The following is a 13,687-nucleotide window of genomic DNA, read 5'->3' as shown; positions in this document are numbered from 1 at the left end:
TGTGGCACATATACACCATGGAATATTATGCAGCCATCAAAAACGATGAGTTTGTGTCCTTTGTAGGGACATGGATGAACCTGGGCACCATCGTTCTCAGCAAACTGACACAGGAACAGAAAATCAAACACCGCATGTTCTCACTCGTAGGCAGGTGTTGAACAATGAGAACACATGGACACAGGGAGGAGAGCATCACACACTGGGATCTGTTGGGGGGAAATAGCAGGGGGTGGGGAGTTGGGGAGATAGCATGGGGAGAAATGCCAGATATAGGTAAAGGGGAGGAAGGCTGCCACATGTGTACCTATGCAACAATCACACTGCAATGTGTGTACCTATGCAACAATCTTGCATGTTCTTCACATGTACCCCAAAACCTAAAATGCAATAAAAATAAAATAAAATAAAATTATGGCCCCAAGAGCAGCTTTCAAGGCTGTAATTAATCCCACGAACCTTCTTCTACTAAATTTATTAGAAGCCCAACAGAACTTTGGAACAGCTGCTCCTAGATCTTATATTTAGAGAGGTAGACAGTAGTGGGTATCATGCATGGTGTACAGTAGATTTCCCCAAGTCCAGGACTGAAGCAGTCATTCCACCAAATGCTGAAAGTTTCAAGGCTGACAACTCTCAACTGAATCCTTCAACAGGACTTACACTCTGCTGAAGAGGGCCTCCTCACCTTTCTATGTGCAGCCAAAATGATTGGTCAATGAGATGGCATAGTCTTCAGAGTTCCCTATAGGAATGGCTGAGGCCTCTGTTGGACTTCGCTGTAGGTCAACTTCTTCCTTTGCCTAAGCCTGCTTTCTTTATTCTTTCTCTAGGTGGATCCTAAGAGCACCTCCCAGTGAAATTTCTGCACTCTAATATTTTATGTCAAAGTGTTTCCTAGGGAATTTGACCTGTGACAGTTTCTTTTCCCCACATATCCCTTAACTGCCAAGACCCTTACTACTGTAAATTTTTTAAAAACTGAAATGCTTAAATAATGAAGCGGACTTATTGGCTCACATAACTAGTCAGGTACCAGAATTTATTTGATCAGTGGCTTACTCACTTCAACAAGAAACTAATTTTGCTCCACCTCCCTGCTAGGCCTTCCACAGAGGCAGCATTATTCCAAAGCTAGGCTAGTTCATGACAACAGAGTAGCTGCATTAATTCCAGGTTTAAATTCTCACCTCTCATCATCCAAACAGGAAGAGAGCAAGCTTTTAGTAGCTTTATCTGAGAACAAGAAAGTCTTTCTCAGAGTCACCAGCTCTTCAAGTATTACTGATGCAAACTGACCAAAGGAATGTTTGGGTTTCCTAAACTACCCACTGTAGCAAGAATTGTAGGATTACCTTGAATGATCTAAAATTGTCAGGGCTGATTCCTGGAATTGGTGTCATGTTTTAATCCTTACCCCCCACAATCACATGACTAGTACACAAGGGGTTAGAATGGAAGGGATGTTGAGGAGGCAAACTCTATTGGTTTGCTAGGGCTGCCATAAAAAAAAAAAAATCATAGACTGGTAGGGTTCAACAAACAGAAATTTACTTTCTCACAGTTCTGGAGGCTCGAAGTCCAAGATCAAGATGTTGGCAGGACTGCTCCTTCTGAGGACTCTCTACTTAACTTGTAGATGGTTGTCTTGTCTCTGTTTTTATATGGTCTTCCTTCTCTGTGCACACATCTGTGTCTGTATCCCCTCTTCCTATAAGGACATCAGTCATATTAGATTGAGTCCTACCCTAAAGAGCTCATTTTAAAACAACCACCTCTTTAAAGACCTTATCTCCAAATATGGTTACATTCTCAGTTACTGGGAATTAGGACTTCAACACATGAATTTCAGGGGACATATTTCAGCCCATAATGCAAACCCAATATCGGCATCAATGACATATTAATTATGTTCATCTGTTTGACTGTTGCACTAAATTGTAATTTCTTTAAGGGCAGGGACAACATGCCTAGGATAGCGCCCAGTATACAGCAGGTACCGATATGAGATAATTGCTTGCTGAGGACTATAAAGAGTTCATTGTAGGCTCGGTGCAGTAGCTCATGCCTGTAATCCCACCACTTTGGGAGGCCGAGACAGGTGGATCATTTGAAGTCAGGAGTTTGAGACCAGACTAGCTAACATGGCAAAACCCCATCTCTACTAAAGATAGAAAAATTAGCCAGGTGTGGTGGTGTATGCCTATAGTCCCAGCTACTCCAGAGGCTGAGGCAGGGAAAATTGCTTCAACCTGGGAGGCAAAGGAGGCGGCAGTGAGCCGAGATTGCGTCACTGCCCTCTAGCCTGGGTAACAGCGGGAGACTTCATCTCAAAAAAAAAAAAAAAAAAAAAAAAAAAAAGAGTTCATTGTATTTGGCACATATGAGGTCACAGTGACTTTTTCCAGATCAGACTTAACAATATTAAAATTAAAACTTTCTTATAACAAAAGCTACCATAAGCAAAGTCCAAAGATCATTATGAAAAAAAATAGTACCTGCACATATGGAACACCATATGTATTAAGAGTTGTAATACACAAGGGATCATATAGACAGATCAGAAAAGGATAAAAACTCAATACAAAAATACAACAATAACCATAAACAGTCCAAAATCATATGAAAGGAATTCAGTCCCACTAGTAGTCAGCAAAAAGCTAATTGAAACAACAGACAGATAGCATTTAATGCCTATCAGACTGACAAAAATTTAAGATTTATACATTAGTCCTGGCAAGAGAGTGGAAAATGGGTTCTTCAACATTTAGATTGGAGTATGAACTAAAATAATTCTAGAGTAAAGATAATCTGGCAGTGTGTCAGTCATAACAGCATTAGCTATAAGTAACTGCAAACCCAACTCAAAGAAAGATATTTATTAAGCCACATAACTCAAAGTCTAGACACAGCTGTATTTAGGTTACCTAAATGATATCATTAAAACCTAGTTGCTTTTCATGCCTTACTTTTGTCCTCTGAGGAGAAGTCATTCTCAGAAAGTGTATCTCTTTGTGAAGGGAGCTTACATATTTACATTGACAAGTCCAGCACAGAACAAATGTCTTTGATCTAATTCTGCTTGGCTTGAACTGAATCACGTGCCCATCCCTGAACTACAGACCATTAAAACTAATGGGTTACTATATTCTTTTTTTTTTTTTTTTTTTTTTTTAAGATGGAGTTGCACTCTTGTTGCCCAGGCTGGAATGCAATGGTGTGATCTTGGTTTACCACAATCTCTGGCTCCCAGGTTCAAGTGATTCTGCATCAGCCTCCTGAGTAGCTGAGATTACATGCATGTACCACCACGTCCAGCTAATTTTTTGTATTTTTAGTAGAGATAGGGTTTCTCCATGTTGGTCAGGCTGGTTTTGAACTCCCGACCTCAGGTGATCTGCCCACCTCAGCCCCCCAAAGTGCTGGGATTACAGATGTGAGCCACCACACCCAGCCAGGGTACTACATTCTTATTAGCCAGTCCTAAATCAAAGTCCAATGTGTAATCCAACGGAGGACCCCATTCCATTTGTAACCCACAGATTAAGAGAGGAAGAAGACTAATTCATCTAAGGAAAACTATTACCAAAAAAAAACCAACAAAACAACAAAACATAAAACCTCATACCCCTCTACAGGCAGTATCTATTAAAATATATTTTTTAAAGCACATATGTAGGGTTTTAACAATCTCACTTTTAGGATCAATCCTATACAAAAATGCCTAACTTTTAAAAGATATACATATAAGGATATTTATTCTAGCATCACTTGTAATGACACAAAATCTGGAGAAATCTGTATTATCAATAGAAAAGTTTCAAAAATTATGATAGAAGAGGCCAAGTGTGTAGCTCACATCTGTAATCCCAGTGCTCTGAGAGGCTGAGGCAGGAGGATCACTTGAGGATCCAGGAGCTGGACACCAGCCTGGGCAACATAGCAAGACCCTGTTTCTACTAAAAATAATAATAAAAAAAATTAGCCAGGCATGGTATGGTGGCTCATACCTGCAGTCTAAGCTACTGGCAAAGCTGAGGCAGGGGAATCACTTGAGTCTAGAAATTTGAGCCTGCAGTCAGCTATGATCACACCTGGATGATGATAGAGCAAGATTTCAAAAAAATAATTATGGTCCATTAATACTATATAATATTATGCAGCTAGTTAAAATAATGGTTTAAATATTTATAATTAACTGTTGAGTTAGAAAAAGTTGCAGAAAAACATGTGGTGTGATTATTTGTCAAAATAAAAATAAAAACCACCTATGTGTTTCTAAAACACATTTGAAAAAATATTGAGAGAAACATCAATCTTTTACATTGGTTTTGTCTAGGACTGGGATAAAGAGAAGAAAATGATCTTTTTCTTTATATACTTCTGAATAAATTCCATACAGTTCTGTATTGTTACAATTGTTAAAATGAATGCTTATTACCTTTTAAAAAGAGTACACAGAAACTGAAATGAAGAAGTAGTCTCAGAATTTAAATTGTTTTAAAACCTGGAGCAAAGAGACATAAGTTAGCTTTCAGTAAAGGAGGCATTAAACATATCGAAGACAAACTAACTCATGGATCCACATCCTGAGGGGATAGAAGGGATCTGTTTCAGAGCAGAGTCCCAAATGTACTAGGGCTGTGACAGCTTCACTGTTCCACAGGGAAATGTAAACAAACAGAATAGTATTTCATGAAATTTAGTTTTTTGGGTGAAAATGTATTTCTTTTAAGAAATCATGGTGACAAAAGATGGAAAGACTTTACAAATATATACTGTTACTTGGAAAGAGTAAAAAGTTACCGGCCCTGTTATCTGTTTTCAGACTGTTAGAAATGTGAATGGCCTATAAATCCCAATGTCTGAAAAAAACAGATCTATGGCACAAGTAGAAAGCTAAGCCATACCTAGTATTACATTATTGGAACACTAAGCACATGCGAGTTATTTATACTCTACTGCTCGAGGTTATCAGTGAGGTCTGACTGCAAAAATCCAAAAAATTGCAACCTCAGGTATAAATGGGTTAAACAAGGGAACAGAAAATTCTGTGATAGAGAAAAACAAGTATGCATGGATGTACACAGTTCTAGATAGACTTTGTCAGTAAAAGGAAAGAAGTTGAGTTTCTCTCTTATAATGACTGTGGTGAGATTGTTTGCTGGGTTCAGGGTTAAGGAACTCAGCAGGAGTGATTGTGAGGTTGAGACTTGAGGGGAGCAAAAAACACGTAGAAGAAGTGCTATTGGGAATGAAGAACAACCTGAGTGTGTACCAGAGTCTTCAAATTTGGAATAATACCTGTCTGAATTTGGTTTGGGTTACCTGCTCTTTAATGAAATTGTCTTTGGTCCCTGTATTAGGGTTCTCCAGAGAGAGTTCTTTCTGTCTCAAAAAAAGTATTGTACATTAATACTATGTAATATTATGCAGCTAGTTAAGAGAATGGGCTATTTATAAGGAATTGTTGAGTTAGAATTGAAGAAAAATATATACAGTGAGATTATTTATAAATATACAAATGAAAACCTCTATGTGTTTTAAAACATTAGAAAAAGTATTGAGAGAAACTTCAATCTATTAACATTGATTTTGTCTAGGAGTGGGATAGGGAGAAGAAAACAATATTTTTCTTTACATACTTCTGAGTATATTTTACACACTTCTGTGTTGTTGGAATTAAAATGAATGCTTATTACCTTTTTAAAAAAGTAAATAGAAACTGAAATGAAGAAGTAGACTGCAGCAAAGAGAACTATTAGGATATATAGATATATGACAGGGGATTTATTAGGGGAATTGGCTCATGTTTTTCAATCCAGTATACTTGTACCATGATTTCCTCCCTTAATTTGAATTTTACATTGCATTCTATTTATAATAGTTAAATTAAAATAGCAGTTATTTCTGACAAAGCTCCATGAAAATCAATACTTTGATTATCAATTTTAAAGATGCCACTGTGGATTTCTGTTGCTTTGACACAGGATTGGTATTTTAAGTGCCTGGTAAAGTGCAACACACCAAGTGGACATTCAGTTGAAGGCTATTTTATGATGCATATCATTTGTGCTTTTTACAGTTAAAATCAAATCTAAAATGTTGACAATGATGGTTGGTATATCAACTTTACTCCTCCATTTATTTTACAGCTCATCTTTTATTGATTTAGAACTCTGTACCTCTTTATTGTATTGTAAATTTTAAAAATATGAAGACATCAGAGAGACTAAATCTTTACATGCAAACATAATGAGGAGGATGCTGCTTATTCAGAAATACACATGGTCTTTTCTCTGGGGAGATTATTACAAACCACCACTCTCCTATTTGCACGTGAAAGTGGAAACCAGCAGGGCGCTGTGGCTCACGCCTATAAATCCAGCAATTTGGGAGGCCAAGGTGGGTGGATCACAAGGTCAAGAGATCCAGACCATCCTGGCCAACATGGTGAGACCCGTCTATACTAAAAAAAAAAAAAAATACAAAAATTAGCTAGGTGTGGTGGCGCATGCCTGTAATCCTAGAAAGAAAGCAGAAACCACAATGACATTAAAACTATTTTTCCTTAAGACATGCTCACATGATATCTAGGAGGCCAACAGTAAAAATGTGAAAACTGAATTCTCTTTCAGAAAATAAATATATCGAAACACTTGGTATCTTTTAGTTTTGATGAAACTAAAATTGTTATTATCAATTTAACAAAGTTTTCTACTTGGCAGATTTTATCATTTAGGCTTTAAATTTTGAGAAAGAACATTTTCCTAAAACAAAACTGAGATTTTAAAAAATATAAAACATACACAGAAGAATGTTGCACCAGGAGTCCACATCAGGAGTTATACTCCTAAGGCAGGACTCTAGAGTGAATCCTAGAGTTGCATAGGTAACCTAGAGATTGTAAAGCTACACCCTTATTCTGTTGGATGGCTCGTGTTGACCTGGTTATATCTTTCCACACTAATTTTCTTAACAATCATCCCTTATAATCATTCTTTATATCCAAATAATGTATATTCTGTACTATTTGCTCTGATTGTGACAGGGAAAGGTTCTTCGTAAGAATTTTGTTCTTCCATCAGAAGAAAGAATTTTAACGCCTCTAGCTCATTTTTCCCTCAAATATCCCAAAAAGAGTAAAGCCATCTAAATTCCCAAACCCCATATATAAAACAGTACACTGTAAAACTCCAAAGACTTTGAAAGCGACAAGGCTGCCACTCATGTGTTCCTTCAGCAAGTGCCAGGCGCTGTTATGAAAGTGGTAAGACACTGTTCCAATCCTCACAGTGTGGGACAGTGAGCAGACTCAGCAGAATGCGTACGATGAGGCTGCCAGAAAAGCGACGTCCTCAGGGAAGGAGGAGGGGACAGAGAAGCGGCCTGACCGGTGGACCGCGGAAAAGTGAGGACGAAACATCCCGGGCAGGGGTCAGCGTGGCTGGGAGAGCGCAGCGCGCGCGGACAGGGAGAACGGGGGCAGCGACAGGAAAATGTGTGAGCGCGCAGGTGAAAGCGACTGGGACCTGGGTGGGCCGCGCGCAGGGAGCAGAGCCAAGTCCTGCGGGAGTCGCAAGCAGGGCAATGGCGTGGGCAGGAGGACTGGAAGGGCTGCTGGTAGAAGACGAGGGACACCGAGGGCAGGCAGGGCAGCCAGGAGCTTGCTGCAGTCGAAGAGAAGAGAAACTAGGAGATTTAAGAAGTTAGTGACTTTGAAAAAGCCAAAATACTTCTGAGGTAAAACAAAACATTGAGCAACCCGCCAGGAAGGAGTGGCGGGAGGCACACGGTCACTAACCGCAAAGCAGAGGTCTTTGAAGTAAATCATAATCGAGTGTTTGTCGTTGTTTGAGACAGGGCCTCGCTTTGTCGCCCAGGCTGGAGTGCAGCGGCGCGATTTCGGCTCACTGCAACCTCCGCGGCCCGCCTCAGCCTCCGGGGGAGCTGGAACCACAGGCGCGCGCCTCCGCGGCCGGCTAGTTTTATTTTTTGTAGAAAGGAGGACTACGTTGCTCAAGCTGATCTCGAACCCCGGGGCTCAAGCGCCTTGCCAGCCTCCGCCTCCAAAGTGCTGGGAGTACAGGCGAGAGCCACCGCGAACCTGGCCCAAATCTAATTTTGTGATGTGGGATTAAGACGTGGCCAGTCAGTCAGGAAAGCCATCCCCTCAGCATCTAAAAAAAAAGCCCACCAGAAAGGAAGAGAGGTGCCGACTCTTCACACCGCGGGCTGCATTTCTGGTGGGCAACGCCGCCAGGTGAACACTCAGCCCACTGCAAACAGACGGCCACTCTTTTCAACATCAGATTACCATCAAGATAGAGGAGCGCGCCCCACGCAAAATCCTTCCTGTCCAGTTCCCTTAAAGCCTCTTTCATTGTCCTCCGCGACGCAGCCCGTAACGCCGCCAAAGGAACTCTGAGGCCAACGTCCACGCGCGGCGCATGCGCACCCTCCGCGGCGTGGGCGGAGGGCGGGGCGGGGCGGGGCGGGAAGGACGTTTCCCAGAAGGCCCCTCCATCGCAGCTGCCCTTCCTCCCGCTCTCTGGCCTCGTGACGTGACTCCACCCACCACACTCCTCGGTCGCAAACAGCAGTTTGTCAGCGCCCCCCTGCGGTCTGGCTGGGTGCTGCGGACGTGCACGCGGGGCCAGAGTGAGCGAGTCGGCAGAGTGCTGCGAGTGTGGCCGCCGCCGTCGTCACCGTAGCGCGCCGCCTGGGAGCCGAGCGCAGCGAAGGAAGGGAGGAGGAGGGAGACGCGCGGGGAGGAGAGGGAGGAGGCTAGACAAGGCGGGGTGAGGGGGAGCAGCGGTGGCGCAAGCCGCGCGGAGCAGCGCAACCTGGGTAGCTGCCGCCTCCGGACCGGGCCACCGGAGTCAGTGTCCCAGAGACCCTGTAACCCCTCAAAGCGGACCAAGGAGTCCATGTTGGGGAACTTGGCGGCGTATTGACTGGGACCTGTAAACCTACTGTGGGGCCGCCGCCGGACCGAGCGCCTCGACTTCGGCCTGAGGTAAACACGGGCCGACCCGCGGGGTGGATGGGCTCGGGCAGCTGTCGGGGCGAGGCCGGGGTTAGAGGCCGGCGCAGAGCGCTGGAGCGGGCCTCGGGCCGCGCGAGGACTGACAAAGTTTCGGGATCTCGCGCGGCCCGGGCGGCGTCGTGCGCTGGGAGGAAAGTTGCAGCTGCCCCTCTAGGCGGGGGAGGCTGCGGCCGGGAGGGCCCCTTTCCCTGGCTGCCCCGCGAGGGAGGCCCGGCTCTGGGCCGCCGCCGCCGCCTCTCTAGCACTCCGTCCCATTTCCTCCTTGTGGCCTACGCGCCTCCCGCCGCCTTAGCTGGCGATGCCTGTCCCCGCCCGGGGGCAGGGTCCTGCGGGGGGGAGAACGGGTTCCACGCCAGCACCGCCGCAGACGCCCTCCTCCCTGCGGTGGAAACGTGTCTTGCTGAGCTTCCGGGCACTCCCGACCCCGGTATCGGCTTTTCTTGGGAGACTTTGGTCGCGAGCGTCCAAGCCCGCTTGTGAAACCAAACTTTACTACGCTGTGACCTCTCAAGTGCACGAATGGGGAAGAACCGGCGCTTGTAAGCATCAGCTTTTTCACTGGGTGCAGCTTTTTCACTGGGTGCTCCGAACTACAGACTGCTCTCCAACCCCCGATGTTTTAAACTCGCTGCCTGGGCTGACAACTACCGGGCCGGGAAATCTAAATTTAGCCTAATCCGTCGCCCCTCCTCAGACCTAGGGATTTTAAGTCATTAAAAAGATTTCTTACAGATGTAACATGTATTTTGAAAAATTGTTTCAGAGTAGACGCCTAGTTTAGAGTACTTGATTTACACATTCACAGATTCAAATGTTGAGTTTTGAAATACCCCAGTATATTTCCGTAGGGTGTTACGTAAGTGCCTACCAGTTGAGTGTTTTTCATTCATTTTGGATTACATTTTGGCCAGCACACTACCAGTGAACTAAGATACTTAGCAAAAATGCTGAAAAATGATTTTAATGCTTTGTGTAGTAGATGCTGATGTTACATTTCTCCGATTTGGGAATTTCCCCCGAATTTTGGGAAATGCTTATTAATAGGTGCATTTTTTTTTCATTTTAAAAGAAAAATGAGTTTATACATATGACTGCCTACTTCAGCAGCAGAATATCAGGGCAGTACATTTTAAAATAACGATTGGTTTTTGCATTTTATTATTGTATTACAATTTTGACACGTAATGCAGTCTGTTTCTAAACAATTGCTTTCTCTTTCCTGTTTCTTTGGCAGTTAGCTTGATCATCTCACTATTTTGGTTAAAAGATGCACGAAAAAGTTTATGGACCTTTTGTTTTTGTTGTTTCAACTGATTGGGCAAGATAAATGAAATCTTTAAACTGTCTTTGTATTGCTTTTGTTTTATATCCTATCGGATAATCTGAATTTATATTTTTTATGCCATGTGAGTTTTTAAGAAATAGTAGTTCTTAGGGTAGCTGCATTTTAGCCATAATATTTTTTGGTGCTTGCAAATATTTTAACAGTCATTCACTTTTTCACATTCAAATAGTTACTTTTTGCCTGAGAGTTTGAGTACATTTTAAAATTTCATTGGGGTAAAATTTGAATGTTTGTTTACTGTAAGTATACTTGTGGTTTAAAGACATTTTTCAATATAAAGGGGAAGAAAACTAGAAGAAAATATAAAGTTTCTAAATATGTTGCCTGAAAAAATGTCATGGAGAAAATTTTAAGGAGAATTTTTTTTTTTCTGTTATTGCCTTCATGGGTAATGGGGCCAGTGTGTTAAGATGGAAACTTTTCAGGAGTTACTCAGCTCCCTATCGTCGGTTGGCACCAACTAGAGCTTAGACAGTTTTCTTGAAAACCTGTGCTTTTATTCAGCAGAGATAGGATGAATCAGTGCAGTTATATGATACTGTTGATTCATCATCAATAACATCTTTTAGTAATGAAGTACAGTATTACACTACCCATCAATTAACTTTTAAGGTATATCAGAGATAGTTGTAGTGCCTTAATTAAAGAGGGTGGCAGGCATAAAAGGAATAAAAAGGAAGTCAACTGTAGAATAATTTTCATTGTAACTTCCCTTTAGCAAGCTCTGCCCTCATCTGCTCTTGTCTTTTAATGATGTAAATTGTATCTTGACTTACCTTGCCCAGTGAAATAAAGAAACTTAAAACCCATATTTTTATTAGTCTGCCCCCCAAAATAAATTAATAGCTTTGCACCATGTCTTGCTTCTGAGCAGTAATAACTGCTAGTACTACTGGGTAGAGCCCAGAGTTAAAATATTCGGTATCATTCTTTTACTATTCTCAAAACTCATCTTTGTATTGTATTTTTTTTTTAAGTTCTGGCTATGAACTTTATGAATTCCTGGTACATAGACACATTAAAAATTCAATACAAAATGTAAAAACACAACCACTATTTTGCTTGCAGAATAACTTCCTAAAAAGTCACTGTGACCTTTGCCAATCTACAGTCTTTAACACTCCATAGACAGAATGATCCTGATAAAATGTCAGGTCATGTAACTTCTATTCTCAAATGGCTTTCCTTCTCAATCATAGTAAATTCCATACTACTATGGCCTACAAGGCTCTATGATTTGAATCTCTTCTTCCTCTCTGACTTCATCTCCTTACCATTACTCCAGTCTCCTTTTCCCTATGTTATTTTGGTCTCCTTTAACTACTGTGTAGAAAACAACAGCCTTCCCCCCATCCCCTCGATATTTCCTATCCATTTTTACACCAGTTTTTTTCTCCATAGCCTTTATCATTTTGCAACATACCGTGTAATCTACTAACTCTGTTTATTGTATATTTTCTTTACTCTAATGTATCTTCTGTGAGATAATTGTCAGTTTTGGTCACTGTTTTGCCCCTAAACACCTGAACAATGCCTTACATGTAAGTTAATGAATTAACTTGCTTTCCTCTATAAACATTACAAATAATGATTGTGGTTTGAGACTTAATAGACTAAGCAAGTCTCAATCTGTGGCATAAAGTGCCAGGTTACTTATATCCATGCACATGGGCCATGTTCATTTGAGGGGTCCATGTTTTTTTGTCGTTGTTGTTAGTTTTGTTTTTGCTTTCAGATAGCATCTCACTCTGTCTCTTAGGCTGGAGTGCAGTGGTGTGATCACAGCTCTCACTATAGTGCCCACGCTAGTCTCAAACTCCTGGGCTTAAGTAATCCTCCCACCTTGGCCTCCCAAAGTGCTGGGATTACTGGAATAAACTAACACACCCAGCCTAAGGGTTCTATGTTTTTAGAGGAGTATGACGTTATGTGACCTTGAAACTATCATTTGTCTTAATATAGAAGGAACTAAGAATGCCTTAGCTAAGAATAGAGCAGTGCATTAGTCTGTTTTCACGCTGCTGATATACCTGAGACTGGGAAGAAAAAGAGGTTTAATTGGACTCACAGTTCCACATGGCTGGAGAGGCCTCAGAATCATGGCTGGGAGAGAAAGGCACTTCTTGCATGATAGTGGCAAGAGAAAATGAAGAAGATGCAAAACCAGAAACCCCTATTAGAACCATCAGATCTTGTGAGACTTATTCACTACCATGAGAACAGTATGGGGAACCACCCCCATGATTCAAATTATTTCCCACTAGGTTGCTCCCACAACACATGGGAATTATGGGAGTACAATTCAAAATGAGATTTGGATGGGGACACAACCAAACCATATCAAGCACTATAACTATCTTATTGTTAAAAATGTAATTTGGAAGCCATATTTATTTCCTATGGTTCCAGAAGGCAGAACTAGGATTGTGGTGATGTGTATTGAAAGGGAGGAGAGAGGTAGCAGGAGATCTGGGAGAAGTAGGAGGCTTTGTCAGTAGTCTGAAAGAGATGAGGATAACTTAAATTAGGATGATAATTGTGGAGATGTGCTCAGTGGATGGGATTTGAGACCAGCAGGCCTCAGTAGATCGAAAGTGAGGGAGAAAGAAATTTCCAGAGACCAGCAGGCCTCAGTAGATTGAAAGTGAGGGAGAAAGAAATTTCCAAGATTACTTCTGGGTTGCACTCCTGGGTTGATAGTGGTACTGGAATAAGGAGCAGAGCTCTTTTTGGTTTTGACATATCAGGCTTAAGGTACCTTTGGAGTTTTCAGGTAGAAATTTCTGTAAGCAATTAGATATATGATTCTAAAATTCAGAGGAGGAGTATGGGCTGGAAATGGAAAACTGGAGTCCCATACAGGTAATTAGAACTATAGATATGGATGAAATTGCCTAGGTGAGGGAATATAAGTTGGGGTAAAAAAAAGCCTAGGATGGAATCACAATGACCTCTAACATTTAAAAAAGTTTGCTAGAAGATTGTCAGCTCCCAGAGAAAACTGTGAAGATCAGAGAAGTAGAGGGTGAATGGGGTGTTACAGAAACCAAAGGAGAGTGTTACAAGGAGAGAGATGTCAAGGAGAGAGAGTTGGATCAAGTGTTGATAAGAGTTGAATAAGGTAAGAACTAAAAAAATTTTTGTTGACTCTAACAATGTGAAGCTCATTGCCCTTTTGAACAAGCAGGGCAGTATGGTTCTTACTTTGAAACTGCTGCTTCTGTAATTGCTTAAAAGTTTTGAGATCAAAGTTTAAGAAATTATCACCCATTTTACACAAGACAGCTAATGTT

The 13,687-nt window shown here is 41.8% G+C and overlaps 1 protein-coding gene and 1 pseudogene across 5 annotated transcripts in view; one reads left to right on the top strand and one right to left on the bottom strand.

Annotated features, from left to right (window-relative positions):
• LOC120360768 (lys-63-specific deubiquitinase BRCC36 pseudogene) overlaps window positions 1-8,461 on the bottom strand; it is an 84,803-nt pseudogene extending 76,342 nt beyond the window's left edge.
• Window positions 1-13,687, top strand: part of SCAF11 (SR-related CTD associated factor 11) — a 99,336-nt gene that overhangs the window by 8,463 nt on the left and 77,186 nt on the right. For 2 of the 5 annotated variants that reach the window (XM_074403175.1, XM_074403176.1), the window contains exon 1: window positions 8,652-9,019. The exons of 2 other annotated variants lie outside the window; for them this stretch is intronic. The gene's annotated coding sequence lies outside the window, so the exon portion shown is untranslated. Of the gene's footprint in view, window positions 1-8,651; window positions 9,020-13,687 lie in introns of those variants that run through there. One more of the 5 variants, XM_074403174.1, reaches the window with a different exon arrangement.

The sequence above is a fragment of the Saimiri boliviensis genome, chromosome 7, assembly GCF_048565385.1.
Source record: "Saimiri boliviensis isolate mSaiBol1 chromosome 7, mSaiBol1.pri, whole genome shotgun sequence".
Taxonomy (NCBI): Eukaryota; Metazoa; Chordata; class Mammalia; order Primates; family Cebidae; genus Saimiri; species Saimiri boliviensis.
This window is presented reverse-complemented; position numbering and strand designations above follow the sequence as displayed.